Source organism: Mustela lutreola, chromosome 9 (assembly GCF_030435805.1).
Source record: "Mustela lutreola isolate mMusLut2 chromosome 9, mMusLut2.pri, whole genome shotgun sequence".
In the NCBI taxonomy this organism is placed as follows: domain Eukaryota; kingdom Metazoa; phylum Chordata; class Mammalia; order Carnivora; family Mustelidae; genus Mustela; species Mustela lutreola.
Window position 1 is genome coordinate 84,080,494 of NC_081298.1, and position 5,520 is coordinate 84,086,013.

At 40.7% G+C, this 5,520-nt stretch overlaps 1 long non-coding RNA gene across 1 annotated transcript; it reads right to left on the reverse strand.

Moving 5' to 3' along the window:
- Positions 1-1,511: 1,511 nt before the first annotated feature.
- Positions 1,512-3,097, reverse strand: LOC131808156 (uncharacterized). The gene is made up of 2 exons (XR_009344699.1): positions 2,976-3,097; positions 1,512-2,560 (listed from the first exon to the last, which is right to left on the reverse strand). It is a non-coding gene; the product is annotated as an uncharacterized LOC131808156 (long non-coding RNA).
- Between the last annotated feature and the right edge of the window lie 2,423 nt (positions 3,098-5,520).

Sequence of the window (5,520 nt, forward strand, 5' to 3'; positions counted from 1 at the left end):
TATGTTTAGGGAATTATTTTAATGTAGATTGTAATGTAGATTACATTATTTTAATGTAGATTGGTGCATGGATATGATATTAGTCAAAAGAAGTGATACTTATAAAAAGCTATATCCCTTGGTAACAATTTAACTCAGAAAATTAGTCCTGCTAATTTTTCTTTTTGCTAGCTGTACTTTCAGAAGGGGTATATGTTGTAGGCAACTTCGGTTTAAATGTAAAAGCTGATTAATCCCCTGAGTTATTCTTTAAATTACAGACCCATAAGTGTGGCTTTTCATCCCTGGCAAAAATTTAAAAGTATCAACTTAAAATTTAAACCCATCTCTATCTAAGAAACAAGTTTAATAGTTTACAGTCTATGGCAATTTAAGTGTGATGACTACTTCTGGGCTCTGTAAGCATTCATTAGCTTACTTTTCTCCCATTAGCTTGCAATAAAAATAATAATATTTGCCATTTAGTAGGGACTTTTCACCCTCAAAGTGCTTCACAGGCATCAAGTGGTTTATTTATTAATAATCTATGTTTCTGCCTAATAAACTAGATTTCTATTTACAATCAAAGGGAAAATTAGAAAATGTTCTGCGTGTGGTGAGTAAAAGGAGTTGCTAACAGACTATCAAATTACATATTTATTTTGCCCTGCCCATTATAATTAGATAGGTTTCTGCCAGCCATTAAAAATGTCAGGGTCCTAGGCAATGAAGTATAGAAGTCTGTTTCATGTCTGTTTGCTTTTCTGATTTGGTAGGAAGTAGGTTTTTTTCAAAGTTTTTACCCCTCAATTTACTGATGTAAAAGAAAACTTGGTTTCAGATACTATAGATTAGACATCAAAGAGATTTCTTTTCATTTGGATTTATAAGAAGATATCAGCAGCTCCATTCTGGAGTGGGAGCAGGGAGCCCTCTAGAACTCCTAGGGTCTCAGCTCAGAGGCCCTGGCTTGGGTTCTGCTCCAACCAGAGTAGGAACTGCAAACAAATATTTTAAAGACCCATGGCCTCCAGGACATTTGAATTTTGCAGTCTTCAGCTCTGGCTTCAGGACAGTGGGTGTGGGTGGGTAGGGGTTAGCACTGCTCCTCAGTAGGTGACCTCTACAGGGGAAATCAAATAAGCTGGCCAGGGGGTGAGGGGGGAGTGGTATTCAATGACATCCACAGACACAGCCATAATGCACCTTGAATACATCTTCACACTGTTTTTCAAATTGACCTTCTCATTTCAAGACATGCTCTTCCCTAAAAAGGAATATTTAGTTAGAACCACTTATGCTTCTCTTTGGACTTGGCCATCCAGAATTCTCATGAGGAGCATCAGAAATGCTTGCAGATTTCAGGAAATTCCTTTGAGAAGGCACAGCATAAAACGAAGGTACTGACTGGTTTACCAAGAGGTTTAAAATGGCTCAGTGTCCAGCAACTGAAATACATAAATACACAAAACAGCAGACAGCCCTCACACATTGAGAAACACATTGTATTGGCACTGTGTACTCTCTCTCTCTTTTTTTTTTTTTTTTAAAGATTTTATTTATTTGACAGAGATCACAAGTAGGCAGAGAGGCAGGCAGAGAGAGAGAGAGAGAGAGAGGAGGAAATAGGCTCCCTGCTGAGCAGAGAGCCTGACGCAGAACTCGATCCCAGGACCCTGGAATCATGACCCGAGCTGAAGGCAGAGTCCTTAACCCGCTGAACCACCCAGGCACCCCCTGTGTACTCTCTATTAAGGCTTAGAGATGATTATGATAATGGGATATTACCTTAAGTGTGGTGATACTTTACAGTATTTTTGCATGCACTTTCCTTTTCAATTAATTATACTTTGATCTCCTTTCACATTGATTTTGGCTTGTTTGCTCTTTAATATTTTTATTGTGTTTCTTCTAACTGATAAGAATGGAGTAGTGTAAACAACATCCCCATATGTTTGCACAATGCTGCCTTGTTATAATTAAGTGTGTTTTTCAAAGGTCTCTAAGCCAGCCATAAAAATTTGCTCAAAGCTAAGCTTGAAATGTTAGGGTCTGCTCCTGTGGGTGAACTCTTTCAAACACCATAAGAACCTGAATTTTGATCATTTGAAAACATAGACGCTGAAAACAAACCCTCAGAGAGGATTTCTGTCTCACAAAGCGATTTGGTCCACCTCCCACTATTATTTGTGCAAAGAATGGATGTGTTCAGAAGTTAATTTTGGTCCTTTTAAATGGCTGAACAGAAGCGTGTGAGGCAGAAATAGACCTTCTGATTCACCTTCAGTTTTAAAAGCGCTAATTTCTGCCTTCTGAGTGCCTTTAGAACAACTTGTCCCCATCTTTGGCATGAGAAAGCTGGTTTCCAGTAAGAGGGGAGGAGACACAGAGAGAGCCATCCCCCTTACCCTGCACACGTGCCACCCATCTAATGCTCTTTCTGAAGAAGGCAGAGAATTCTTTGCAAAATCGCCACAGGCAGGACAGAAGTGGAAGGACATCACTATTTCACAAGGCCTTCTGATGAACAGCCAGTGACTGTGTCTCCTCAAGGCAGGACTTTAACTCCACTTTATGAGTCCTGTGGAAACAGAAGACTTAGTGGCCAGGACAACTCACCTCTCTCTACAGAAAGCCATTTGCTCTCTTGTCCCTCATTTCTTTACAAAATCATCATTCATACAAAACAGAATTGCGAAGTTGGCCAGGAAAGGGAACAAAATTGCAATTCAATTGCTTTTTTTACGTTTTGTAAAATAATGGCAATAAATTAAATAATCATAATATTTAGCTGTGTAAACTGGCTTCTGCCACTTGCACAGTTACTTCTTTTCATGAGGAAGGTTGCTTTACATACCAATAGGTGTTTTTAAAAATTATCTCAATGTCTATTTAGACATGCTGCTCCAGGAAGGTCTTCTGGTTTTTTCAGTTGAAATTAATATTTGCTAATAAAAGAACTGTCAGGGCTTTGAAGTAAACATTCATTTATGTACCCAAAAGAACAGAACGTCACCAGTTTTCATCTGCGCACTGTCCCTCAGTCCCAGTCAGTCAGCAATCCACATAGCTGCCATGCTGGCCAGAGGTGGGCATCAAGCTCAAGATGACAGGAAGCTACCTCCTTGAAAAAAGGACACAGAATAGCGAATTAATTCCTTTTACCAGCCCTATATGCTCCTGGCAAAAATAAAGGCAGTGTGTGGGCTGGATTCTGCTTTTACTCATAAAGTTGAAGGTGTTGGCTATAAGAACGACTGTCAAAAGGCGTTTGTACCATAACCCATGAGAATTCAGGGGAGGGGGAGACTCCAGAGGAAAAACTCAATCTCACACCTACTAAATTTTCATATCTATTTCAGGCATAAATGGATTCTAAAATTTTGTGGCTTGAAAAAAAAAAAAGTTCAGTGAACACAGCAGAAACTGCTACACTGAGACATTTCAACCTGGAGAACTAGAAGCTGCAATGGATGGGGATCATGGAGCCTCCCTGGGCATGTTTATGGTCATAGTCCCAATCACGCATCACTGATGGCATTATCAGCCAGGAGCGGCACCCCAAAGGCACCCAGACCCTAAATTCTCTTCTCAGGCCTTCTCTCCTGCCCCTGCCTTGCTTTCTCAGGAAGGCTCAGGCAATAATTGAAAAAAAAAAATGAGATTTTTGTAATACTTTTCAAGGATTACCAAGTCAATTATGGAGAGGGAGAAAAATAAAGGGGAACTAGTTGAGCATCTCATGCTAGGGCACATTCAATTCAAACAGCTCCCAGGGAGTTAAAATTCTCTCTATATGGTGAACAGTGGGTGCCTACATGTCGCTGGCAAGCCCACAGCAGTTTAAGGTAATATTTTGGTCAGCAGGTGTAGACCCCAAATGAACAGTGGTTTAAGACCTGGATTGTGAGAGGCAGACATGTGCCAAAATTAGAAAAGCATTCTCCGGCTATTATTTAACATTCTACATATGTGAGATACAGAATGAAAGAATGAGAATTATCTTAAAATCCCTGCTAAAGCAGGGCCTGCTTTCTCAAGGCAATCTCAAGCTTTAGTAGTTCAGACAGATTCTCTAGCTGACAATTAATATTAATGGGTAGATTTCACAATGTGGCATTATCACACAGGAGATGGGTGGGCACACCATCTGGGTTTTGGCAGGTATTAGATGTAATCAAAGGGATTACGTGGCTCAGGGAGAAATAGAAAACCTTAGTTTGTTTAGTCTCTTGCCTCTTTTGTTTGGACGCAGCTCTAGGTGTGCTTAACTATTTTCCCCCTTGTCCTTTATTTGTGGTTGGGAACATCTCCAGGGGAAAAACAAAACAAAACAAAAAGGGATGGACAACCCACAAAGAGAGTTTGGATATGGTATCACAGCCCATTTTTCCCTCTCATAAAAATTCACCAAATATTTACTGAATGCCTACTATGGGCAAGGAGCCCCACCAAGACACTTCCACCAGCTTTCCCTCTACAAGGATGTCTGGATACTTTAGAATAGGTTAAAGGGCACTCTGAATCTGCAAAGATAATACAAGACAATTTCTTGGTCCATCTTTACCCCTTCCCTCATTTACCTCCAACACACACACACACACACACACACACACACACACACACACCAATGTATTTAAAAGATCAAAAGGGAGAATCCACCTCAGATTGTAGAATCCACATCGTCGGATTGCTATTGGAAATGTTCAATAAACTAGATGAATAAACTAGACCTATTGAGCTGTACATGTTTATGCTTAATAAAAATAAATGGAAGTTGTTGATCGGTGTACATTCTTGGAGGAGACCAGTGATTAGGCAGTTTTGGGCTGCAGGTAACTTGTGAATTTTACATTTCACTACCTCCTTGAACATAAAAAAGACAATGAGTGAGAAGTCGGCTTGCAACCTCAGACATTCTGCCCACGAAGAAATACTTCTAATCCTCCAGTTTCCCAATCAGGAAGTGTCTTCCATCCCACGGATACACACTCTCCGAACCTGCAGTGATACTGTCTTACTGTTTTTTTCTTTTTTTTTTTTTTTCATTATTTATCACATACCCAGGAAGAACAGCAGCAACAGAACCCCAGCCTCCACCAGCCAGTGATGCAGGCACAGGCCCTCCTCCGGGCCTGGTTACAAGCACACAGGACTGAAGAAGAGCCCAAATTCTGCTGAAGTTGTTTCTGAGTTTGATTAACTTGTCTCAGGAAGCCCAGCATGTGAGAGGTGTATGCTAAGTCACATGACAGTGATTATGAGCCCCAGTTTTCTCTAAATACAAATCAAGTTGGGCCAGTCCCACTTGGCAATAGCAGCAGGGTCTTTTAAAGATCCATTTCCTCTTTACCTTTTTTCCAATTCACCTTACCCAGCACAGAGCTCACCCCCTACTCATCTCCCCAAACAACCAGGACAAACTCGGCTAACACCACTTTTTCTTTCTCCCAGGCCAGCTACTTCCAAGGCATCTTCTCGGGTGCAACAGGCATGCGCTCCATCCTTTACGTGAATCTAAAATTTTGATCTTAACAGCGT